Source organism: Polypterus senegalus, chromosome 1 (assembly GCF_016835505.1).
Source record: "Polypterus senegalus isolate Bchr_013 chromosome 1, ASM1683550v1, whole genome shotgun sequence".
Taxonomy (NCBI): domain Eukaryota; kingdom Metazoa; phylum Chordata; class Cladistia; order Polypteriformes; family Polypteridae; genus Polypterus; species Polypterus senegalus.
Window position 1 is genome coordinate 188,935,649 of NC_053154.1, and position 27,222 is coordinate 188,962,870.

General features: G+C 37.5%; 1 protein-coding gene across 2 annotated transcripts in view; it reads right to left on the bottom strand.

Moving 5' to 3' along the window:
• zgc:153039 (uncharacterized protein LOC767698 homolog) overlaps positions 1-10,047 on the bottom strand; it is a 92,533-nt gene extending 82,486 nt beyond the window's left edge. For both annotated transcript variants that reach the window (XM_039765085.1, XM_039765076.1), the window contains exon 1: positions 9,882-10,047. The gene's annotated coding sequence lies outside the window, so the exon portion shown is untranslated. The remainder of the gene's footprint in view (positions 1-9,881) is intronic.
• Positions 10,048-27,222: the final 17,175 nt, after the last annotated feature.

Consider the following 27,222-nt stretch of genomic DNA (forward strand, 5'->3'; position numbering starts at 1 on the left):
AACGCACATGCACATGCCTACAAGCTCCAACCCAGCTCCTCCCAGAATTGTGCATATTTTAATATGCAAATCAATATAAATAGCCCCTTCCGTTCAGTGTTTTTTTAAAAGTCCATGGTAAAAGCACGTATGGAAAAAAAGAATTTCAAAAAAGAAGGGGTCAGGTGTCAAAGTTGACGTGAAAAAGTAAGTGTCTGCGTGTCATACAGATGCGTACTAGGGCCACAGAAAACACAAAAAAACAAATTGGTTCACAGTGAAGAAAAAAAAGGTCTATGTGAACTTTAATCTCATCATTTATTTTTTCATTAAAGTAAAATGTCACAAAATTCATATTAAAATCAATTTTTAATGTATTAGAGCAGGGGTGGGCAAACTCATTCCTGGAGGGCCACAGTGACTGCAGGTTTTTGTTCCAACCCAATTGCTTAATAAGAAGCACTTATTGCTCTAGAAACACTTCTGCTTCATTTTAGTTGTCTCCCTCATTAAGATTTTGAACCCTTATTGCTTATTTAAGTCTTAAACAGCTGCATTCTCGGTTTTCAATTGCCCCTTCTTAAAAACTAGCAGAATACCCACGCTTCGCAGGGGAGAAGTAGTGTGTTAAAGAAGTTATGAAAAAGAAAAGAAAAAATTTTAAAAACAACGTAACATGATTGTTAATGTAATTGTTTTGTCATTGATATGAGTGTTGTTGTCATATATATATATATATATCTATATATATATATATATATATATATATATAGTAAATACGCGCTTGGCAGCGCAGAAGTAAAAAGAAAAGGAAACATTTTAATAATAACGTAACATGATTGACAATGTAATTGCTTTGTCATTGTCATGAGTGTTGCTGGCATATATATATACTATGGGGTGCCAAACAGGCAAATACATTAATTTTCTGAATATATAAAGTCGGCGTCAGAATATATAAAGTCAAAACTTGAATATATAAAGTCAGCGCTGGAATATATAAAGTCAAAACTTGAATATATAAAGTCATTCCCGAATATATAAAGTCATTCCCGAATATATAAAGTCAGTGTCGGTATATATAAAATCAAACTTGTTTCTGAATATATAAAGTCAAAAGTTGAATATATAAAGTCATCGCTAGAATATATAAAGTCAAAACCTGAATATATAAAGTCAAAACCTGAAGACTCCCCCACCCGCCTTAACTGTCAATCCCCCACAAACACAGTCTCTCGGAATTTGCATAAGCACAGCCCTTCACCTGCAATTTTAACTTAGTTACAAAGTGATCAAAACTCTCATTTATATCCTCGCGCCCTCTAATTAAACTTGTATCCCGTATTAGCCGTGGGCATGACAAACGCCAGTGACAGCCTGTCTATGAACTTAATTTAAACTTTAGGTTTACACCGTGCTTTGTTTTTTGAAGTAGCAGCACTCATGAATATGGTTGTACAGTGGTACCTTGGTATACGTCCTTAATCCGTTCCAGATCCTTGGACTTATACCAAACAGGACTTAAATCAAATGAATTTTTCCCATAAGAAATAATGGGAAAATGATTAATTCGTTCCCATGAAAAAAAATCCTATTGTTATTGGCATATTATACTGTACATTGATGGGGTTGTATAAAATAATTTAAACACTGCTTAATACTAAAATACATAAATACAAAAGCAATTAGATGAAATAAATGAAAATGACTTGTCCGATAACAATGAGTTTAATTTTACTGCACAACAAAGGAGAGCGTTACAGCTCTTCCAATGGAGCCTCTTCAGGCGATTGTGAAGCACTGCCGTTGTTCTTCTTCTGGCAGTCTTCAATCCAAATCCCTAAAGCAGATTCCATCCAGACTACTGCCTTATTACATCCACTTACAACTCATTTTGCACCCTGGTTAAAAGGACTGTGCGGCCGTAGATCTTATATTCCTTTCCTACTTTTTAAATAAAAAGAATTGTAGCCTTCAACAAATCCAAAACGTTTACCTTTTTGGCAATCATTAACATCTTCCGTTTGCACTTGGGCACGGCCCCTGAAGCAGTAGCAGATCGTTTTGGAGCCATAATGAAGGGCTTGACTATGCACAAAGATAAACACAAAAAAACACAACTCTTTACACAGAGAAACACGTTGATGCTGAATGAGCGAGACGAGACTTCCTGGTTAACACTGCATTCAGCAGGCAGGAACTTAACTGCGTGCTCTGATTGGTTAGCTTCTCAGTCAGGAGAACCTAACTGCGTGCTCTGATTGGTTAGCTTCTCAGTCATCCGCCAATAGCGTCCCTTGTATGAAATCAACTGGGCAAACCAACTGAGGAAGCATGTACAGGAAGTAAAAAGACACATTGTCCACAGAACCCGCAAAGCAGCGAAAAATCTGTGTTATATATTTAGCTATGCTTTCATATAAAATCCACTATAGAGTGAAGCTGAGAAAGTCGAAGCGCGATATAGCGAGGGATTACTGTACAGGTTAAAACTTGGCCCTTTTTTTTTGAAGGCGCACGCCCAGTATACCACACGTGTTGTTCTAGCACACGAGTCGTATTCCAAACAAAGGTCGCATACCAAGCAAAATATTTTGCCTCTAAACAGGACGTACACCATGTTGGACTTATTCCAGAGGTACCACTGTATATGTCACTCGCTCGCTTGTTATTGTTTCGCTGCCTTCTCAATTATATAATGCATGTTTTCTTCAGCGCTTTTTGGAGCTCTTCCTGATTTTCTACGTACTGCGTTGACAGTCAGTTCACGTGATTACGTGGGAGGCATGATGATGTCACACGAAACTCCGCCCCCCCACGGCTTTCGAGCTCAACTCCATTACAGTATATGGAGAAAAATAGCTTCCAGTTATGACCATTACGCGTAGAATTTTGAAATGAAACCTGCCCAACTTTTGTAAGGAAGCTGTAAGGAATGAGCCTGCCAAATTTCAGCCTTCTACCTACACGGGAAGTTGGAGAATTAGTGATGAGTCAGTGAGGGCTTTGCCTTTTATTAGTATAGATAAGATGCAGAAGTATTTGGATGATATCGTTAGAATGGAAAAAAAATCTAGGATATGAGAATGACTTGACAAAGCATAGTTAAAGCACTAACAAGCCATGAAATGTAATTATCGGCAAGGATTGTTTTCTAATTAAGCAACTGGGTTGGAACAAAAACCGCCCTCTCGGAATGCCTTTGCCCATCCCTGTATTAGAGTTTCTTAAATCCTATTGTAACTAAAATAGCATGTTAAATGCTTTGTATTCTTTATGTTCCCCAACCCAGTCGTTAATTACTATGTGCTTCTTAAACAACCTTTCCCTTATGCCGACAGGAGCGTACAGGCAGTGATCGCCACACAGAATACATTACATTCATGATATTACAGCTATCTGAACATTTTAGAATACTAAGATGTGTATTTGATATCATTTTCATTTAAGCCATGTATTAAACATGTTGGGCCACTGTGGTGCATTGGTATCGAAGAACTGGCACCCCATCCAGGGATTGTTCCTGCCTCCTGCAAGATAATGCTTTGATGTGCACAACCCTGGAGGAATAATTTATAGCAGCAGTACTGTTTCTGTCAAATGTACCAACCCCCAATTCCTGTCCTTCCGTTTTCTTTCTCCATGTAACCAATTGCCACACAATAAGCATCTGTAATTTATGTAAAACCAGAATAAGCTTAAAATGCTGATTCTTCAAAATTTTTAATGAACATTGAAATTTCTTCATTATACATGTTTAGTTATTCCATTCATCCATCCAGGGTCACTCTAGTCCCAGCAAGCACAGAGCGCAAAGCAGGAACTATCCCTGGACAGGGCACCAGTTGATTGCTACCACTGCGTCACTGTGCCTCAACATGCTTAATAATTAACTACATTCATTATTTAAATGAAGATAACAATTTATCTGTAAAATGTAATATACATACTTGAATGCATTTCACCGTAAAAATATCAATTACATCCTAGTATTCTAACATCACATAACTCCAAGATGATAGCTCTTGGAAATCTAAATCGACTTAGAAGCTAGTCATAATCATCTTCACGCTCTCATCTATTATTGAATTGAATAAAATTCCTTTATTGTCATTGTATGGTACAATGAGATTCAGTATGCAACTCCTCCATAAACTTATTTTCCTATAAAATGATGAAAAAAAAATAAAAAAAAAACAAGGAAAAATATACAATATGAAAGCATAAGTAAAATATACATGTACATATATAGTGATCCCCCGCTATATCGCAGATTTATTATTATTATTATTATTACTAGGGGGTTCTTCCCCCTGCTCGCTTTACTTTCCCACCCCCGGGTTTAGTTTAACAGATAAACAATTTAAAGAGATTTTTATTTTCATGGGAATTGTTACATATGCATTATTTTAATTTTTACTTTAAAACTTTTGTAAAAACAATATTTGTTCCTTATTTCCTGCCCCGGGCATTGTTAAATCTCTTTCTTGCGGGACTTATAACGCTGCTCGCGTTGTGAAGTGGTGGTCTGAACGCACGCTAAAGAGATGCGATCAGTTCAGTCTTGCTGCTGCTGGAGCGAGTTATGATGTAAGGTATTTAACAATGTATCACTGAATATATGTTTAAACATGATTACTATACTGCGGTGGGTTGGCACCCTGCCCGGGATTGGTTCCTGCCTTGTGCCCTGTGTTGGCTGGGATTGGCTCCAGCAGACCCCCGTGACCCTGTGTTTGGATTCAGTAGGTTGGAAAATGGATGGATGGATGGATGGACGATTACTATATAAATATTATGTTAGTTGTTGGTTTGACATTGTTATGTTCAATTTTTGTCATAGAATGAACAATCCCACAAACAAGCACGCAGTAGCCCCACATGAGTAAACTCTGGGCAGCTTGTACTGAGAGTGTTTTTCAACCTAGTTTTTCTCATTTGTCCCCTTTGTGAATCAAGCGCATTTGTCGGACTGCGTGTGTTTGTGTGTGTGTGTTTTTGGGAGTTCTGTCCAGGGAATATGACCCACTACTACAACAAACAATGGCAATTCGCGACCCACTGGCGGCAGCCTACAATGGGACTGTTTGAGAAACAGTGGACTATGGCAAACCAATTTACAAATTAATTTTAAACTTTGCTGAGTAATAAATTACTGTGTTACATAATGGAAAGATGTGGAAAAATATAACTGACTGAATAAAATGTTTGGATTTTTGTGTGCGTGACTCGAGTGGGGCGCGGGAATGATGGTAAAATACAATGAAGAAAGGACCAATGAGCAAAAGTTTGTCTGAGATGCACTTGCAGTGATTGGCTATAATGCCTTTTTTCTAGGAAATATATACGCAGTGCAGGATGGAAAGAAGTGGCAATGAATTCAAGGAAGCAAAGCCTTGAGTGTAGTAAATACAATTTGAAAAAACCACGACGAAGTTAATTTCTTGCCTGACTACCCTCCTGGGGAAATCGAAGACCACACTGGACAAGGAGAGAGAGGCAATTGAGGCAGAAAAGGAGTCCAAAACTGGCATTTATAAATACGAGTATGGAGCGGACCTTTTCCCTGCGCCGGAAGGAGGTAGTTGATCAGGCACCTCCTGTTACCCTAGTCAAAGAAAGATGGCCTGCACTGTTCTTGGAAAATCAGGTTAGTATGTGGAGTGTGCTATTTTTAAGAAGTATTACACCCTTCTTTAAGAATGGCTCACTGTCATTCTTTCACTAAACTCCCTTCTTTTCTGTTTCTCTCAAGATATGTTGTGAGTTTCACAGAATTACAAGTGTGCACCTGAAGAGAGAGTTCCTTACTGCATTGGACACACACGCCCAAAAGCTCTTGAAAATGTACAAAATCCGAAAAGCATCTTAGTGTTTGTTTGTTGTTCAGATCTAGCAAACCTTTCTTTCTACTTGTAGTGGAAGTATGCTTTCAAACCTGTTCATTGTCATCAGTCTGATGGGGGCTTAATACTCATTCAATGAGTTCAGTAAGATTTTTACAAAAATGGTCTATATATAGACACCATTTGAAAGTTAACAATCCCATTTTATGTAACCAATATACTGAACCAATCTATTCTAATGGTAAAGACCACATTATAAATTTGATAACTGAAGAAAATCATAAACATTATTCTGTTAATCATAAAAACAGATATAAGACACCAACACATGTAAGCCTTGAAGTGTTTGATGTCACATTCAGCATTCAAATAGAAATTATGTTAAATAAAGTATTGGAGTTGTTGGATAATTAGTTAGTTTCCTCATTGCTGATTTTCTTTATTTTCAGACTTCAGACATTATAAAACACAGGCATGCTGTTGCCCTGAGAGGTCTTGTTTTAAAGAGATGATGCCAGTAAAATTCTGAAGACCTGTTTTGTAAATATACATATTTTTAAATTGTTTGGTTTTAATCATTTAAAATGTGTCCTGTATAATCAGTACACCATAATGTATGAAAATGATTTTACATTAAAGCAATGTCAAATTCAGGATTTCTTTCATGACAATAATATAAATGTCTAAGCATAACTGTAATGGGTTGTTTTACTACTTAATAGTGGTGTATTACAAACCTAGTGATGTCTTACTAGTATTGTGTTTTATACAATATACAGTACATCCATTAAACAAGCCATTACATTTATATTTGTTAAATATTTGCCACCAAGGCTGGATACAGAGCAGAGTTAGCACATGTTTAATAACTAGGACTGCAAATTATGACCAGTGTTCTCCAGCCATATTACAACATCAGCGCTTTACAAAAATAACACAATCACAAGCTAAACAAGTGCTTTTAATATTTCATACAGACTACAGATTCTGAAGAGTCCTTCACAAAGGATGTGAAAATGGCAATTCTTACAGTCATAGATGATGGAGCTGCTCAACATTCACAGACAGATGCTGTTGACTTTGCCATTGTACTTGAAGACAACATTGCCATCGAAAGTATCTGGACTTACCAACTGTATTTTTTCTCCTCATTGGCCTGCTGTATGCCCTGAACATTGAATATCCCAAAGAGATGAAATACACTTTTAAAGTAATCCAGAAAGTCTTTCTAGGGATTGACAACAGTTACTCAGCAAGGGGGCCCTCTCTTTCAACAATAAGCTCCTGCAATAATAACCTGAGACCTGTCCTTTTCTCCAGAGACATTTGAAATGTGTATGGCCTTTTGGTTCCTTTTTTTCCAAATTGTTTGTATTTCTTTTACTTTTTGGAAGGCATATTTCCTACGTTCCTTTTAGCTCTTCTATAGTTTACATCTGAGTAAGGTTGGCACCCCATATGTTCATAAAATGAATAAAACTATGTCTATTTGTTTGTGCATGAAAAAGAAACATTTATATGTTTCTGAGAAATTAACAGTTACATATTAAAAACTTAAAAGTCTGCATGAACCAGACTTTTTTCAAGATTCATAGGGTGCTTGATAATGTCACTTTTGATTTCTTAAAGTGTATGAGCACAAATGTTCCTTTTTTCATTGATAAATGAAACGTTTTTTTGAATTTTCTAAACATGGGGTGCTATTTTCATGCAGGTTTTGTTTGTGCATTGTTTATATGTTTGTATAATTGCATGGTTTATTTTCATATTGTAGGCTGTTTTAAGTAGTACTGTTAAGAATTTATTTTTACTTTTAAAAAAATTGTTCAGTTGCTTTTATAATGCGAGGTTTTAGTGGCATTTTTTTTAAATAATGTAATAATTTAAGTGTTTTGTGTGATTTTACTGTACTAAAGCCAATTAGTACAACATAAGCACTCCACGACACAAATTCATACATTACAGTAACTTAAATGTATAATTATGCAGAATTTTAAACATTGAGGTTTGAGGTAATGCAACTGGTTTGGTCAACTTAAGTTATAAAGTACAGGAGACTTATAATATTTAGACTTATATATATTTATAATATTTATTGTAAAAAGTGATATTTTGAGTTGATATAACTTTTTGTACTGAAGTTCACTTTTCTCAAAATTTTGTATGCAGAATGTTGACTTATTTTTTTTAGTTGAAGTCACTAAAATTTTTTTACAGTGGTTGGAATAACAGCTTGCATTAGGTTGTGAAAGTTCCATCTTTTACTCTCCTGCTGTGTCTTTCTCAAAGCCTTCATCAAATGTCTTACGAAAGGTAAGAGCAAGATTTTCTGCAATGCCTTATTTTTATTGTTTTCTTCCCTCCAAGCTGTTGTCATATCAAGTATAACTGAGTCACAGTGGTATCTCAGGACTGAACTTGAGAATCCCTGCATTAAAAAAATCTGTAAATGAGCAGGTATCACAGATATGCCTTTTACGAATTTACTTTCAAGAACAAAAGAATTACGTTTGGTAAGTTGATCGGTAAACTGATGCATTGAAACAAAGGAGGTAAACGGGTAGTTACTTGTTAGCCTTTAGCCCTAACCCCAATTTTTAAATATCGTCAATATAAACAGACTGAATGATATCTGCGTGTCCTTCATCATGCGCAGTATTGAATATACCATTCAATGCAATGTATAATAACAAATCAATTTCCAGTTCTGAAGTTGTGTATGTATTTCCACAATATAACTGAAACATTAAATAAAGTGATAATCCCAAAGTTGCCCAGGGTTTGTTTCCTGCCTTGCGCCCTGTGTTGGCTGGGATTGGCTCCAGCAGAACCCCATAACCCATGTAGTTAGGATATAGCAGGTTGGATAATGGATGGATGGATAGATAATCCCAAAGTATTTGACTCTCTCTTCAAAACCCCTAAAGGTTGCTGAGGGACAATTATTCAGGTTACTTGCCACCTTATTGGACATACATACATCCTGGCTTGATTTCTGTCATAGATGCCTTTTATGAGCGTGCACTTGTCATGTTTATGTGGTTTGCCAGGTAAGTCATGCCCCCACTACAGTCCAGTGTCACAAATTAAGGCTGAATGGCAACACTATTCTGGCTTGGTACATACATGAATCTGGTGTTGGTGTAAGAAGAAGACACATCTGCTCCTTCTAATGTTATAGTGGATCAATTGCACCCAAAATGGATTTATATGCCATTTGTACAGTTATTATCGATTCATTGTTTTTATGTTGCAGCTAGCTAAAACTGATTTCCTGATCGGCAACGTTTATTCCAGTGGCAACAGGCACAAGGCCACATCTCACTGCCGCTTTTTAAGTTACACACTCGCACCTTGCAGTAAATTGCAGAAAATCTAGAAAAACATATGTAAATTCCTAACTGAAGGCATCTGGGAAATCGACTCATGTTGCCACATGTCTCCTCACCAATAAGCAGTGCTGGTGCTAATTGCAATCCCAGAAGAATGAGGCAGAAGACGGAACGCCATCAGTGGACGGGGCACCATTATACCGCTGGCATATTATTTAAACTTCTTTGGCTATTATTTCAATACTGGCAAATAAATAACATGCAAACGTTTGCGTCTTCTAAGGCCGACATCTTCACCACATAAGATCGGTAGTAATCCACAAGAACAATTGTAAAGTTTTCTTCAGTTAAACACATTTTGATGTGTGCTCCGTATTAAGCACGTGCTCAAGCAGACCTTGTCCCAGTACTCCATTAGCTCGCTCTAACACACTTGCTGGCCCAAACTGCACCTTTATCAGCAATTCTCGCACTGGTCCCATTTACTTTAGGGGCTCGCTTAAGTTAAGGCGCTGGCACTCCTTCAGACACGTCCCCATATACCTCGTACACGGAGTTTTGTATTCTGCACTCATGCCACAGCAAATCTAACTCCCGGTCACCTCACGTTTCGTCAAAAAGCAGGCAGCTGGCGCACGCTCTCTCTCTCTCTGTCACACACACACACACACACACACACACACTTTTTCAAATCAGGAAACGGAACAAAAATCTTTAAACTTACTGCTGAAATCCATAGCCCGCTCTCCTGCGGGAAGTCGTATCAGCGGTATTTCCTTCCCATCTTGTGTTCTGTCAGAAATGATAAAGCGTCTTGTGTATCGTTTGAAACGTCAGGATGAATATGAGACCATCATTTAATCGATTTGTAAATTTAGCTCCAGTCTTAGTGATGCGTTCTTTTCCCACCCACCAGCTGCGGGGTTGAGTCTAAAGATTTAAAACTGGTTGCTCCGTCTTTTAAGTTTTCCTAGGGGTGAAAAGTGTCTGACTATTTGGAAAGCTTCAGAATTTATTTTTCCTCAATGCACCTATAACAGTAACTAAGTGAATCTTCAGTTACGTGCACAGTTATACAAGAACGGTTGAAAAAAGAAAGAAGATTGCAAACAGAAGCCTGCCTTGTTAATATTTGATCAGAATGCGACAGCCAAATTTACAACAGAGTAACACTGACATTTCCACTTGTGCAGTGTTTAGAATCACGCTTGCTGTTGGCCAGGAAAACAACTCGTTGATTTTTCCTTTTTCCTTCTCACTATCTGAGATTAGATGGGGCCATCCATCCATTTTTGGAACAGAGTGACATGGGAGCATCATACATATGAATCAAGAATTGCAGACTTTAGTTCAGTCTATCACAGGATATTGAAAAGGAAAGGATATTGACTTCCTTTCCAATATTTATCATATTTAAATCACATCTTCTGGATTATAGGGCTGACAAGTCCACTCTTCCTCTCTAAACCTGTCAGGTAGCTGGGGCCTTTATACTCTTGTTAAACTCTTTTCAGAATAGTTTGTTATGTCTGGTATAAACTAGAAATTTTCTTTTTAAAACATACCAATGTTGAAAATTTTAGAGACCAAACACATAATGACAGATTTCATCAATTTTATATTCTTCTAGTCTATTTTTGGTTATTACAAGATTATGTCCACAAAGAGCCTCGTACATTGCAACAGATTTACAGTCATAATCATGATATGCTCAAACTCTCTGAACCTGGGATCTTGCTGAATTTCTTGTGAATAAAGATGCAACTTCAAAACAAACATGGCAGATGACAGTCAAGTTTACCTTACTGCAATTGTTTGTGTGTTATTTTGTAGAAAAAAAAAATCAAAAAGTCCATCTTATTCTGGGAAAGAGGTTCCCTTCTTCACCACCATGTATATTTAAGTTTTGCCCCCCATCTGTCATGACATGATGTCAAATGCATTAAGTATAAAAAATGAATCATATATTATGAATTTGCTTAGTATTTTTGATTTGACTTTCAAGCAAATACTGTATAGAGATTGTGATTAATCATACATCCATCCAACCATTTTCCTAACCAGCTTAACCAGGGTAGGTTCTCAGGAAAGCTGGAGTCTGTCCCAGTAAGCATAGAGCACTAGAGCACAGTCCATTCCTGAGTAAATGTATACAACCACATTGGGGCAAATTTAACAATAACAGTTAACCTAACCTACATGTCTTTGGACTGTGGGAAGTAACTCTTGCTCCTGGTGGAAAACTCGCATGGACACAGAGAACATGCAAACTCTATGCACAGATCCCCCAGGACATGAACCCACATCTCCTTACTGTGAGGAAGCAGCACTACCACTGCTCCACCATGATTAATCATATTATAAGATATTTTGGGAAAATAATCACTTAAGACTTGTCTGAAATTGGGATAATTTTTATGATTGTCAGTAGGGTTGAATTTGGTCTAAAACTGGTGTTGTGATGTGAGATTTTACATATAACTTGATAAATGTTTTGTATGTCTTTATTTATAATTTAGGCAAACCAATGTAATTTAGTGGTACCTTGGTGAGAGGCATTCTTGTCTATCCCCCCCATGTTTACGACTTTTCTTTGTAATTTTACGACAGGATTTGGGGGATGTGTCTTAAACCAGTTTGATGAGCATTTCTTTGCTAAAGTCTTTTCCCCCATCCCCCACACAAAGCCAGGTTAGTGTAATATATGGTCTTTTGGGGGGGCAGGAGATAAGATGTTCTATTTCACCCATTGGTCTGAGGTATGGCTGTTTCGAATTGGCTTGTCTCAGAGGCCTTCAAGCACCATGAAATCCTATTCGCTGTAGGGAGTTGGACAGAAAGCCTATAAATTTGCTTGCTCAACCACATTCTCTCTGACTGACCCACATATGATGAAGAAGCATCTCTCTCTCTGACTGACATATGATGGAAGAATCTCTCTTGCTAACCTGTGATGATGAAGACAACACAATGAAGAGCACAGCTCAGCAGCCATATTGAACAGACATGTGGCTGAAAGCTGAGCACCAACAATACCTTAACTACAGACATTTTAAGTAACTGCAAGGGTTGTGCCACCTGAATTACACATCACCATTTTATCAGGTTGTATGGTTGCCAATATTCAAATGTACTTTGCATTTTGTTATTATTTATGAATATTATCAGTAATACAATATTTTATGTGTAACTTAACTCCTGCTTGTCTTTTTACTACATCTAATTGCCTGAGGTTATAGATATAGAAGGGAAGGTGGGGATAAGTTATATACAGTGCTAAGTCTGTGAGATTAGGCATTCTAAGGCTACATATTAATAATACAATAGGGGAAAGTAGAGCAATACATATATTACTCTACCAAGATAAAACAACTGGTCACATTATTCTGTAATGTGGCTTAGTATGACTGAACTCAACACAGAAGTTCATTCAACGTTGTGACTGCTGCTCCTTGGAACTCATACTTCTAAGCATCATTCTGGCATGGTTTTCATATACACATGGAGGACTTACTTGTTTTTTCTGATCGACCCCTCTTTTATATGTTTTAATTGTCAACTGCATTTACAGTAAGTGTAAGTAGCTGTGTTACCCAGCTTCACCTGGGATATTTCATAAGTCAGTGGATGTCAGTTATAGTACTGTTAGTTAGTTAGATGTATCAGCATTACTATGTATTTAACTGAGTACTTTTCTGTATACAATATTTGTTAGTTTTTTATTATTATTTGTAAACCAAGGAATAATATGTGTTCAAATTCTGGTACTGACACTGTGTGACTATGAGCAAGTTACTTCATGAGTCTGTATGCCAAGTGGAAAAGCAAAAGAAATGTAACCAATTGTATCTCGAATATTAAAGGTCATCTTGGATAGAGGCATCAGTCAAACAATAAGTAATAATAATAGGTAACCGGGGCTGCTTACTCTTGAACATGCTATATATGATTGTCCATAAGTAAAATAGTACTACATTAGAATAGTTTGTTTTGCTTTTCCTAGTGACTTGGCTTTTTGTTGATGGTCATTGAAAAATACAATTTTACAGGAACGTGTATTCTTTTGGATTGAAACTTGCGAAGTTTTAGCATATAATATATCATAATTGGATGTTTACAATTTTCATTTGTTTTTATGTCTGTAGATATGAGTGTTTTGGCTGAAAGTGGGCATACTAGCTCCCCAAGCCCAATACAAACAGGCACTAGGCACAAGTCCAGCAACACACATGGTTTTATTTTGATGTGGGAAACTCTTTCCCTTCATTTCCCATCTTCACAGCACAGTACAATGCAGTACAGCAAAGCCCCAACAGGAAAATACACACAGCACTTCTCTTCTTTCTCTTCACCTCTCTGTCTCCTTCTTCCTCCAATACTTCTTCGGACTCTTGCTCCGCAAATAAAGGCAGGGGGCTCATTTTACTCTGCACCTGGGAGTACTCCAAGGGACTTGTTAGCAAGGTCCAAGCACTCCAAAGTTTGGCAGAAGCCCGACAAAGTAGGGCTCTGCAGACTCCCCCTGGTAGCCCCCATAGAACCCAACAGGGCTGTGCCAAATTCCATTTCCCATGGAGCCCTGTGGGAATCCGAGGCACCACTGTAACACAGAGGGGCTACCATCTAGCGCTCAGGTGGAGGCAGTGCACTATGCATATCTGCAGTCCTTCCTTTCAAAACGTCCCAGCCAGTTAAGGGCACTGGCTGTCAGTCACAGTGTATATGTAAATAATTTTTGGGAAGTTTGGGCAGCCCCGGTCAAAGTAAGCAGACATGCATGTAAATATGAATAATTTTTGAGGGTGGGAGGGGGGACCTTATTAAGTTTAAACTGACACTTTGATCGATCCAAGTTCATCTTGGTCCCGAGGACTCCATTTCTGCCTCTGCTTATCTCTCTCCTTCCCTTTTTGCTTGTAGCACAGCAACGCCGGTGCTCACAGCCACAGTTCCTGGAACCCTTACTAGAGCTTTATAGCACACTTGCTAACCATTGAGCCTTGTATTGTCTTTAGGCTTCGCCAAACTTTCTCTTTCCATTTCACACTTCGCGGTAAATGGCAAACATGTTCATGTCTCCTTTTTCTTGTCCAGGACACCATCCTCTCTTCAGTCATCCATCCCACTTATTGTTTAGTGATTCTGTTGGCTTAGCCCATAAATATCATGTGTTATGTCCTTCATTTGCATAAAGTCTCTGCATTAAAGGATAAATTTGGTATTTTTCAAGTAAGAAGTTATTTGTTCACAATCATGGAATATATTAATTTGCCACATGAAATTGTGTTCTAAAGCGAAGCATAGCCTGTTCTTGCATTTTAAAATGGATGTGAAGAGGACTAGGGTCTAAAGTAAAAACAAAAGCCTTTAAACTTAAAACTGAATAAGCCAAGAGTGTTATTGAGTATTGATCTGTGTCTGGAGATTGCACACATACTGCAGAATGGTGATTCCATGTCATTTTAAGAAGGAAGAAAAAAGTGAATAAAGCAAAACCTTTTTTGTGAGATTAAACCTTTTTAAAAGGAGATTGGCTGTGACCATTCAGCCCATGGGTGTGATTTTGCCTTAAAAAGTAATCTCCAAGTGTTGCTCTTAAAGTTGTTCAATGTTGATGCCTAAGTATTAATCACTGTCTCTGTTCTGTAGACATCTTCTTACTCTACCATGTCTGTCCGTTTGTCTGTCCAGGATTTTAAATCACCTGTAGCTCGCAAACCGTTTGACTTATTGACCTGAAATTTGGTGCACATATACTATGTGACGTCTAATATCCGCTTTTGGGGTGATGATTGACCTCTAAGGTTATTCCTCTTTTTATTTTTATTTTATTTTATTGTGGAATCAACTCTTGGCAGCAGCCAGCAGGGCAGCTGTGCGGCACATGTGTGCATGCGCCATTCTCATCCCTACCACCTTCACCATCACTTCCCCTACCTCTTCATATCTTAAATCATTTTTGAGGCAGATGGAGGAAATTAAGGAAAACGTACTAAGTAATTGCAACACAAAGTTAATCAGTTGTAATGCAAATAGATGCCGATGAAAAAAAAGAAGCAGCAGGCCGCTAGGATGAAGAAAAGAAGAGCTGCTCAGGAAGCAGCAAGCACATCAACCTCTGAACAAATGAATGCTAAACATACAGAGAAAGAGCATGAAAACTGTGAATGCTCAAGTCAAGTGTATTCACTGCATGTTTACCGTGCAGTGTGCCATTACTGGTCTAGACAATAATCACTGAAAACAGGTCATAGTTAATCATCATGCGCTATAAAATTCTAAATTGATTTGTGCCACTTCAGTCTGTTTGATTGTAGTTTGACTCTATTGTATAATATGCCTTTTTTCAATGTCTTGGTGTTTTTTTTATTGTGTGCACGCAACACTTCACAGAAAGTGCATAATGTAGATTCTTAGCTAGAACTGTGAACTTAGTAGTGATGTGCAGGTAGCCTTATCTATTTTGAAAATGTAAGGTGTTGATAATAAATACAATGCATTGTAATCAGTTCTGTTCATTTTTATTGTTATGTGTACAAAGTACAATGAAAGTGTTATAGACATGTTTCACCAAACTGTACCATGTTGCCACTCGACATTAATGCCCCTGTAGGCTATGAAAAGTAACAACACTGAATGTAATAGATAAAAAGTAGACCCTATTTAGAAAAAAAAACATCATCATTTGATTTGAGTGCATATCTGTCAGAAAACCACTGTGTCAGTATGTGTTTCATCATTCAAGTCAACATTGCCTTATTAAAAAAGATATGATCTGAAAATGACATGATTCAAGTATGCTGCAAATATGCAGTCAATCCAGGCAAATATGTAGTAAATTCAAAGAAATTTAGGGCACACTGACTTCTCTGCCTCCATTTTCTACATTTGACCGAATTTCAAACAGAACATCATTTTTTTCAAGCTTTGGTAGAATGAAGTCTTTGCAGAAACAACTGCAGAGACAAAACAGGATAACATGACATCTGAAGCCATGGAAATCTGGTGAATTGATAAACGTCAATATTTCACCAATGACAGCCGTTTTGAGCAGACAAGCAAACAGAAAACATATTCTTACCTAAAGAAAATAGAATCTGTGATAATAATGTGTTACCTATAGATTATTTATGTTGTTACAAGCGCACATCAGAAATGCAGAAAGCACTTTTTCTTAAGTTAAAAACATTGCTGCTTTATAGTGGACAAATTCAGTAAGTTTTAAACCTTTTGTTTTCATGTTTGGACCCTGGCCTCATTTATCTCCATCGCAAAAGCAAGAACAAAGTTAGGCACTGTGTTTTTTGAAAACTGATAAAAAGTGCTTCACTTTAGAACACAGTATAATGTGGAAAATTAATATATACCATGATTGTGAAGAAATATCAACTTGAAAATTACTGAACTTTTTCTTTAAGGGTCAGCGGGAAAAAGGCCCACCTGATGTTCAGATGTTTCCCTCGCTAATTTAAACTACTATCAAAGTCTTTTTTAATATCCCTCAGCTTTAAACATTTTTTCTTCTAATTTTCCATCATATGCTCAATGTCATTAGGTGTCTAGGAAACTATTGATTCTGGAAGCAAGTGGAATTGTCTTTGTGCTGGGTGCTCATTTGGCCCTGCAGTCATCTATATATTCTTGAGTGTGTGTGCGCATGTCTAATCTGAACTTTCTAGATTTAACAATAGGGCTCGAAGGTCACTACTCGTATTAAAATATTGTTTTTATTTAAATTGTGCATTTACACTTCTGGTTTGAGGTTTTCCTAGATGAGGTCATGCAGTACACACAAGCAAAGGGATATGAAAACTTTCAGAACCATTTACTCCCTTAAAGACGGACATAGTAATATGAAAAAAAGAAAGGAGATCAGTATCAAGAATGCGTCATTCACATAAAAATGCATCTTTATTTTTACTCGCCGCTAAATTAAAAAAAGATACCAAGGAAGACTACATGTGTTTCTTCCACTTTTTCTAAAAGAAACTAGCAGGGTAATGCTTCAGTTTCAAAGAGGTACAGAATCCTTGTGCACAAAGAACAGGTATGTATACAGAAATTATTAGTATTTTTTCTGTTGTATTGTGGCTTGTTCTTTTTCACCTCAAATTCACTCAATTCCAAACTTAAGGTGTTGCCAATTCATTTTAATCAGTTCGTATTCCTGAGCAGCTTGTTGTTGTGAGGTTCACTTTTTTATAGTGTTTACATTTATATGGCTATATTTGGTCTTATAATGATAATGATGTTAGAGGATATCACAATGATCTGATGGCAGATGAGAAAAACCAAGCGCCGGCACCCCACTGTTTGATTGCTTTTTTGTGATGTGAAAAGTGATTGAACTTGCATGTCTTTCTAGTCATTAGAAAAAGAGGGACAAAAATTATTAGTTTTGCTAGTTAATGTTTATATTAGGGGCAGCACGGTGGCGCAGTGGTAGCACTGCTGCCTCTCAGTAAGCCAGTGCTTCTCAATTATTTTCTGTCATGCCCCCCCAGGAAGAAGAAAACATCTCGCGCCCCCCCCCGCAACTATAAATAGTATCATTTGTCTATAAAATTGTTATAAGTACACCTCTGCATAACACTGTATCCTTATTAACGTATAAGAGAATAAAAAAAGAAAGAAATATGGACCAGTTTACAACAAAGAATAGCTTTATTAAATGTAACAGAAAAGATTTAAAGTGCATTCTAAATTCAAAAAAAATTTAAAAGAAAAATAAAAAAGCATGTTCCCCGAGGTCAAACAGGGGGGGCGCGCCCCACTATTTGAGAAGCACTGCAGTAAGCAGACATTGGTTTGCTTCCTGGGCCCTCCCTGTGTGGAGTTTGCATGTTCTCCCCGTGTCTGTGTGGGTTTCCTCCGGGTGTTCCAGTTTCCTCCCACAGTCCAAAGACATGCAGGTTAGGTGCATTGGTGATCCTAAATTGTCCCTAGTGTGTGGGTGTGTGTGTGTGTGTGCCCTGTGGTGGGCTGGCGCCCTGCCTGGGATTTGTTCCGGCCTTGCACCCTGTGCTGGCTGGGACTGGCTCCAGCAGACACCCGTAACCCTGTGCTAGGATATAGCGGGTTGGAAAATGATTGACTGACTGTTTATGTTAGAGAAGTCTGGAAACATATAGGAAATTCTGCTATGGCTACACATTTATCTTCATGCCAAAAATGCCACTGAAGAAATCCAAAATGCATAAGGAACATTATTCAGACATGTAGTGAATATGAAAACACTCTACTGGAGGCTCTGTGGCTAGTCACAAAATCTGTGCTCCCTTAATGGTAAGTGCTCATGCAACCATTGGAAACATAAGTGCTTATTATATTATGTTGGCATATGATTAGCAATGACGTTTCACGACGTCTATACATTAGTATTTATCAACCAACATGCTACATGTAAGTCTATTTTCAGTACGCACATCTGGGGCCTGTGGAAACCTTTGTATTAGAGTAACCTGCTGAAAGTTGATATTTTGCCATGTTTCACTCACCATATGTAAGATTTCCCATTAAAACATTAAGATCCACTTGACTGACATGCATTACCACACCCTTATTTTAACTGAGACCTTTACTCTGATGCTTAACTATGCGTTTATTCTAACGTTGGGATGGATAAGCCAAGTGATCTGCATGTACTTTTTCAAATGTTAACCTGTCAGAACTTAATGTATATTGATCTGTGTCTACAAAGAAGTGTGGGCTTGTAGCCAAAGGTAACTCATTACATCAAAGATCTAAATCATTAGTATGGAGTTGCAATTATGGTGTTGCACTGAAATTCAATGCCTTGCGACTACCTTGGAATAAATTGTTTAACACAAAGCTAATTAATTTTATATGATGAAATAAACCCTGGCATAGAGAATGTGTTCACAATTCAGGCAGCCAGAATATTTTTAATAGTATATGAATTGTAGGATTAGAAATAAAGGATGTTCAGCCCCAATAAAGGATACGACAGATCATGGCAATGGCCTCCTCATCTACTGATATCATTTAATCATTCGTTTTATTCTTCAGTGCAGTCCTACAAAATAGATTAACAATTGTACTGGAATGAAGAATTACTGTAGTACAAGTGAATAGTGTACGGTGTGAAAGATGCTAAATAGAGTTAAAGTTATTTGCAGAATAGAGCTACCAGGTAAACATTAAGGTCATGTCTTAAACTGGAAAGCTAAAGGAAATTAACCTGCACACCTAAATTAATAGGCTAAGATAATCCAGTTATTTAAAACTCTCTAAGGAAAAAAACAGGTGAATCCAGAAGAATTCCTTTATGTAAATGATGAGACGTACTTCAAGGTACCAGTGGAAATTAAGGAAAAGCAAATTAAAGACAGAAGTTAGAAAGCACTTCCTTACTTACATTTATCAGAGTGAAGCAAATAAAGAAAAAAATCCTGTAATATACTTGGATGCCCTGACCACATTTGAAACTCAGCTATGTGGGAAAGTTTAGCTACTTTAGTAAGGCGAAAGGTTTTCAGTACACTGAATAGTCTTTTAGGCATGATATTCTTTTCTAAGCTTTCTCAGAGATGTACCTTTTTGATTGAATGTGCAAAATGTGTTTGCTGACAACTTTGCACCTTTTCTGCTGTGCCAGTTATTTAAAATCCAGTTACCCCTGAATGAAATGGCATTATAACACCTACCTCTATGCCTTTTTATATATTGCCAGATATACAGGCCTGTGTGCAGTTAGGCATATATACCTGTACAGACAAAGAGCACCAGAAAGAATATATGACATGAAACTCAATTGAACTCAAATAAGGCATCCCAGTCCACTCCTGAGCCTTAGGATTCAAGTGCTTTGGGTCAGTTACTATAAAAAACAATCTGCAGTGCTAATTGTTGCTATTGTTAATCCTGTAACAGTGTGTAGTTGTTTTTTATGCTTCTTCATTGCTATTATCATGCATGCAGCACTTGTACTCTTAAGTTCCTTTAGAAAGCAAGTAAAAATATAATCAAAAACAAAAAAAAAACATTATTCACATAGGTGTCCGTGTGTGTGTCTTCTGGTGAAGTACGCATGCGCATTCCCTGTGTGTGCAGAGAGAGAGAGAGAGAGAGAGAGAGAGACACACACACACACACGAGACAGACAGACAGACAGACAGACACGCAGGCCCGCCCGAGAGACAGACACGGGCGTACACAGACAGACAGACAGACAGACAGACAGAGACACACACACACACACACACACACACACACACACACACACACACAGGCAGGCAGGCCCGCACGCACGCATGACACACTCACACTCACACTCACACACACAGGCAGGCCCGCGACAGAGACAGACACGCACACACACACACAGGCGCACGCATGCATTGTTGCAATGTTACTTTTCTTGGTTGTTTTTCAGAGTACGAATTTTTCAAATGTTCATTTTTTTCCCTGTGCTTAAAACTCATTATATAATATAACTATGTATAATTAACTATATTTGTGCTTAAAATCTTAAAAAAATATATATTTACATACAGTTCATATGGTCTGGAACAGATTAATTGTATTTACATACAATCCTATGGGGGAAATTACTTCGGTTCCACTCTATTACTGTCAGACAAAATTACAGGCATTTTACGGAAATACAAACCAGTATTACTGAGAGAGAAAATTAAAGGCACACAATACAGTGACACATATTACAGCCACATACAAGGTCCCTTGCCATTTAATATAGACTGTTCATACTAATGTTTATGCACGACTGTTCTAGCGCCCGTTATTTTAATGGGCTTAATGTCTAGTACCTAAATAACCATGAACTACAAAATCACAGGAACAGGATAACTGGATGAGAGGACAATGCGTAGAACCAGGGTCGCTACTGTTTGTATAGAGTATTCAAAAAAGAAAATAAAGTTGAAAGTATTGCAATGATATGGCTTCTTTGTAACATTTCTCGTTAATTTTAACTTACAGACTGTCAAATCAGTAAATGAAGATCATTTACTCACATAAGGAGACAAAGCATATCCAGGAAGCCCACAAATCTATAGACTACTGTATATATTAGATACCAAAATATATAGCAGCAGCAGTTTCTAATTAGTCATTTATAAATACTCGATTGATTTTTTTATTCTTTGACTTCCTGCTAGCTGACAGGCAGTATTGCGCACCAGGAAAACAGGCTAGCCTATAGGCTGGTTCACTAGAAGAAGTCTCCATTGGTAATAATGATGGAGGGGGACATGAGACCTGATAAAACAAAAAAAAAACAAAAAAAAAATGGAGTTGTATATAACATAATAATTGCTGATTTATATTAAAATGAAAATGAAGCTGCTGCCTCAAAGCTTTTAATTCCAAAGTTCAAACTTTGAGTGGAATTTACATGTTCATCCACATCCACGTGGAATTTTGCTTTGGTACCCTTGTTTTTCCTCCCATTACAGGAACATGAAAGTTAGGTTAACTGGTAATTCTAAATTGGTCCCATTATAGTGTCACTGAATACCTGAATGTGCCAGTAATGGACTGAAACCTGATCCATGTTTGGTCCCTTATTATAACTCATATTGCTGAGACAGGCTTTGGCACTAGCAACTCTGCATTTCAAGTTCAAAGATGTACAGATAGATGGATGGAATTAAATTTTTCATTAGTATTGTAATTAAAATTATCATTGAAGTTTTCAGTGACTTACTGAGGTCTGATTAGGAAGTAGGACTAAACACATAAGGCATTTTTTTAGAGTTGTTGAACTTTATGGGGGAGAATACCAGGGAAAATCAACACCCTGGTTTGCAACTTTGGAATGTTTAGAGAATAATTTCATTTTTGATTTGCAAAGTATTATTTATTTTAAATAAAATTAATAAAAGTATATAACCTAATCCAAAAAAATATGATATTAGTACAATTATTACAATATATATCTTTCAATATTTAAAAGTAAAATTTAAAGATTTACTTTTTCTTGCTGTGATGCAATATGTAGAACTGCATCCCTCACTTCTCTGGAAGCTCAGGTTTGATTCCCATTTGTGTGTGAAGTTTGCATGTTCTCCCAGATTATATGTGTGTATGTCTTTATTTTCCTAGAAACCTCAATGTTCTGCCCCATGTGCCAAATATATATGTGTTTAAGTTAACTGATACTTTAAAATGTACCTTGTGAGCCACTATGGACATACCGCCACCCTAACCCAGACACAGACAGGAACGAGACAAGTTTTGCCACACTCCACATGTTTATTTACAGTTTTTACACAATACCAGTAAGCACAATGCAACACCACTAACACCATTCAGTTCCTTCTGCTGCCTGTCCTTCTCCCTCTACTCCTCTTCAGGCTTTATCCTCTCCTCCCGACTCTGGCCACTTATGGAGTGAGGCGGCTCCTTTTTATAAGGCACCTGGATGGACTCCAGGTGTCCAAAAAGCTTCTTCCGACCACACTTCCAGGTGTGGCAGAAGCGTGACCAAATAAGGCCCTGGAAAGGACCATGCGCACCCTGGTGGTGGCTATGGGTTCCAACAAGGTTGAGCTTCCATGCTCATAACCTGTGGCCCAGCTGAAAACCAAGGCTGCTGCCCTCCATCAGCCTGGGGAAGAAACTGTCCCGACAATACTCTTTTCCCCGGCCTTCCACACTTTTGGTGTCCTGGCCAGGCAAGGGCCCCAGCCATCCGCCACAACCTGTATAAAAGTTCTTGCAATGGTCTGATGTCCAGGGTTGTTTCCTTTCTTACCACAGATGCTACCCCCCCATGATCTTGTACTGACCTAATTGTGTTATCGTTTATGGATGATTTTATGTTTAATGATAACAGGTAGTGCGTGAGTGCCTGAGTGTGTGGGAGCTCTAATCGATTGGTGCTCAGTCCATGTTTGGTCCTTACTTGTACATGATACTTCAGGTATAGGCTCTCTGTGCATTAACCGTCAATTTGATTTCAGAATGTTATGTTATGATGTTACTGCTTCAGACATGCTAAGTTTTGTTGTATGCCATCTATTAGAAGGCATTTTTATATATGCTTAATTAGTCTAAAGCATTAACTAAGCCAGCAGGTTTCTCACTTATCCTGGTCCAAAGTGTCCATAGTTTATTTGGAAACATTAATTTGAAAAAATGGTAAAACTCTTATTTGTAGAATAAGTCTTATTTTGTTCTTCAAAGACCTCTGTCAGATAGCATTAGGTTTTTGATAATACCATTTTAGTTGACTCTTATCTGGCATAGAGTGAAGGGACCTCCTCACATCCTCTACAATGCAATCTAGCAGAAAAGGAGCACAATCTGGGGAAGTTCCTTTATGTTAACTTCACTTCAATGTATCCCATTCTCTATAAACCTACAAACGTGCTGTTCGAGTGCCGAATTCTTTTCTCCCTCCAAGAAATCCCAATCCAGATCAACTCACACACCCTCACCGCCTTAGGAACAGCAGTTGGCCAGCATTTTGTTTTGGTAATTTCTTTAGCTTCCTTCGCACCACCTTCCAGGAACAGGAGGAGCTGCTTTGGCGTCGTCCACTTTTCCTGTCTCACTTCTTTCTGACCTTCTTTGAGCTAGTCTGTCAAACAATGGGGAGACTGCATAGAGAGTTCTTTGGGATGTGTTAGAGGTTAAAGGTTCAGGAACTTCATACTTCAACCCACAATGACCTGTTTTCCCACACACATTACAGCGCACATTTTTTTAAAAATAATATTCATCATTGCCTCGGAATTGGATATGATATATCTGGTGAGCCGGCACAGGGAAAGTCATGCTACAACACAAAAAGAACCAAGGGTTGCTCTGGAAGAAAAGTCACCATTACTCTGCAGCTGGAAATCATCACATCACCAAAGGAGAAACAGTTAAAGGTTGTGAGGATGCCAAACGAGAAGGAGCCACAAAATACCAGAAGAACACAGCTAATGAAAAGCAGAACGTTTTGACATAAACAAAATACTTTCACAGGCAGTGCAGGCATCTTAATTTCAGAGTTTTGCACAGTTGGAAGGCACTCTTTAGTATAACTTAACTTTATGGAAAGATAAAACGTAAATAAATGCAAAAGGCCTAAATGTGTGACTTTTAGAAAACTATACACCTTTTTAATTAACACAAAAGATGAAGGTGAATACAATAAAAGAAATGCCTCCTTAAATGTGACAAAATGAGTGAGGAACATGTAAAAAGATTCTGGCTTAAAGCATAATTTTTTTGAATTTCAGTTACATGCAAATTTTCCATCCAATTCATTCACAACACTCAAATATGGATGATGCCTTTTCAATTCACATTTTTAATTATGTTTCTTGAACATGATTGAATTAAATAACCCTTTCAAAACTTAAACAAACTTGGATGTATGCAATCAATATATAAGGCTAATTTTGAAACACATTAAGGTTATCCATCCATTCATCCATCTGGTCTCTAAACTTGCACTTATCCAGAGTAGGGTCGAAGGAAATCCCAGCAAGCACTGGGCACAAGGAAGGAGCGATTCCTAGAAAAGACGCCAACTCATCAAGGTCAACGCACACATTCTAGGGCCACTTTAGAATTGCCAGTGAAACTAATCTACCTGTTTTTGGACTGTGAGAGAAAACCGACGTGAACACTGGGAGAAGAGAGCAACTGGAACTTGAATCCTATGTGAACTACTTCAGTACGATGCCACCTGTTGAGGTTATCCCTACCTAATATACTGGATGTGTAGCAAAGCAAAAGCCAGCCTTGAATATAAATCAACGAACAAACTCAAGACGATTAAAGCTTTGAGACACCGTGGTGTTTAACAAAGGAGCATTTGCTCTTGATTATTTAATATCTACCAGCGTAAAAAAAGTTAATTGTTAATATTAAGTTACATACATCTACAATATGTTGTTAGTGCACCATGAAACCATGTATGGTAAACGCTTATTAACTGAATGTAGTTCCAAATATTAGAGTTAGTCCAGATCGAACAAATAATCTATAGTCGTTCGTATTTCCTATTAATGACGCGTTTCATTTTTTTAATTCAACATGGATATGCTAGTGGAAAGCTATTAAAGCAAATGTAGTTCATTTTTTACAATTCCATCAGATTCCACTGATTTTAGTCAAGTGTAACTTATTTGGATCAATGCTATTTATGTTTTATATTTTAAGTAGGTTAAATTTAAATATTTACTTAATCTGTATGATGGAAAGAGTAAGCTAATGAATGCTGCAAGTTGAAAAATATAGCCAATAAGGCACATTAAAAAATGAAATTAGTGAAGAATATAAATACCCTTAATTAACGTGGACGTTCTCATAAAATTGTAACAGGCAGATTCCATTATTTTTCAAAGGGCTGACTAAAAATCAAGCCTTAAAAAGATAAGACTATATCAGCCCCAGATTGGTGTTTCTATAAAAGAGATTATTATTAGGAATTAAAATTAAACGAAAACAACGATTTAAAAAAAAAACAGGACGAGTACCAGCACAGCGTAATTATTCGTGGAAGGACAAACGGAAAGATGCACTGTCCCTTTAAATACAGAAGACTCGCCTTGTTGGCAAAACCGTACTTCATTTAAAAAATTAAACATATCATGCCCCAAAGATGAATAGTTATATAAAAGTAAGAAACGTGACAGTAATAATTTCAAGAAAACATGAAAAATGTCTCAACTTAAGTAGTGAAATATTTTCAAATTACATTACAGTACTTGTTAATAATTACAGCCTTAAGAGTTGCCTGTATGTTCTCCCCGTGTCTGCGTGGGTTTCCTCCGGGCGCTCCGGTTTCCTCCCACAATCCAAAGACATGCAGGTTAGATGGATTGGCTATTCTAAATTGGCCCTAATGTGTGCTTGGTCTGTGGGTGTGTTTGTGTGTGTCCTGCGGTGGGTTGGCACCCTGCCCTGGATTGGTTCCTGCCTTGTGCCCTGTGTTGGCTGGGATTGGCTCCAGCAGACCCCCGTGACCCTGTATTCGGATTCAGCGGGTTAGACAATGGATGGATGGATGGAGTTGCCTGTATCACTCAATCTATTTCCTGAACCCTCTTCAGTCAGATTGAGATGGCTAAAAACTGAGCCTACTGTATACAGGCAGAAAACGGACACATTTCCATGACACATTGGGATGCCGTTCACAGGCACTTCTCAGACTAACATCCATGCCGTTTAAATGTGAAGGTGAACCACATATAGGGAAAGAGACAGATTTAATCTCCTTGATAATAACACGTCTTGAAAGGACAGAACCAATGCGAAGTTATTAAACTAGGGACGCCATTTGTGTAAGCTAAGTTACATAAAAGTGTATGGATAAGACCATTTTTTAAAGGAGAAATATGAATTAATCAAATGAGAGAATTCATGAACTACATAAATAGAAATACATTAGAAATCACTAAGAAAAGAAAGGTATACATGTACTTAAAGATACAGAATATTTCAAGCATATTGAATCCAGCCTTTAAACTAATCTTCAATTTATTTTCTGATTCCATTTTTAAAATTGTATTGGCAGAAACGAGGAGCCTATAACAACCCAATCTAGTCAATGCGCCACCCTGAAGTGCTTTTTAAAACAATTATAAGGAACAATTGCATATCATGCGGAAGTGCTACGGACTGTGACATCTACTCAGCGTTACTTATGGCCGTGTGCCTACATTCTTACAAATAACGGTTTTAGAATTACACTTGACTGGGTTGTGTGGTTCCTCGTTGAATCATTGCTTGACACAGAACTACTTAATTTTGGAAAGGTTTCTTTGCATATGAAATCTTTTCTTTCGGCTTTTTTAATATGTGCAGAAAACAGAAATGTTTAATGTCTAGTTCTATTAGGAGTAGGATACTGGCAGATCAAGGAAACCTGAACTTATGTGTAATTAAGTCTTTTTAAAGTCATTGACTCATTGGTATTTCACATATCTATTATCTTTTCAGGGCTATTTATGAAGTCTGTTACAGATTTAAATAAATACAGGTTCCTTCTGAAACCTTCATCTGAATGATTATTTTGGGAGCCAAAAATGATTTCTATGGGACATCGCTCTGAAGAACTATTTTGGCACCATTTTTAAGAG